Consider the following 607-nt stretch of genomic DNA (forward strand, 5'->3'; position numbering starts at 1 on the left):
GCTTGAGTGAGGGGACGGCACTCGGGATCCGGTCCCGAGCCCAACCGGGCCTAGTGCCTTAGCAGACCCAGGGCCCCAAGGGCACTGCCCAGCACCAGACAGAGGCACAGGCTGCATGCCGGCCATGTGCCTGAAGTCCACGCTCGGTAGCTGTAGATGCCCGGGCGATCCCGTTGCTGCCAGCCACCCCGTCCTCGTTGTCCTCCAGGCCGTCTTCTCCCGGCCCCACGGCTCTCCTCCAGCCTGAGCCGGTCGCCAGGCCGGTCGCCGCCTCTGCCGCCACCCCTGCCACTGCCCTGGCGGCTGCAACGCGCAGGGAGGAACCTGGGCACCATAGCAGGGCGCTGGCCTCACGTGCACCCACGAGGGCCCGCGCGTGCCCCCACGCAGTCCTCCTCCAGCGCTGCCCCGTGCCCCTCCATGGCCGCCCTTGGCTGTACTGCTGTGACAGAGGAAAGCAGCCGCAAGCAGCAGGGCCCAGCACGTCGCGGGTGCCCAGTTCATCTTCGCGGGGCAAGTCCTAGAGGAAAGAAGAGGGGGAAAGGGAGCAGAGGCTCAGGGCCTGGTGGCGGCGGCACAGTACATGGGGAGAGGAGGGTCGGGCCTG

The 607-nt window shown here is 69.7% G+C and overlaps 1 pseudogene; it reads right to left on the reverse strand.

Annotated features, from left to right (window-relative positions):
• Positions 1-50: 50 nt before the first annotated feature.
• On the reverse strand, positions 51-504 carry LOC103253044 (annotated as a pseudogene).
• Between the last annotated feature and the right edge of the window lie 103 nt (positions 505-607).

This window comes from Carlito syrichta, unplaced genomic scaffold (assembly GCF_000164805.1).
Source record: "Carlito syrichta isolate Samal-C Ts95f unplaced genomic scaffold, Tarsius_syrichta-2.0.1 Scaffold194915, whole genome shotgun sequence".
NCBI lineage: Eukaryota > Metazoa > Chordata > Mammalia > Primates > Tarsiidae > Carlito > Carlito syrichta.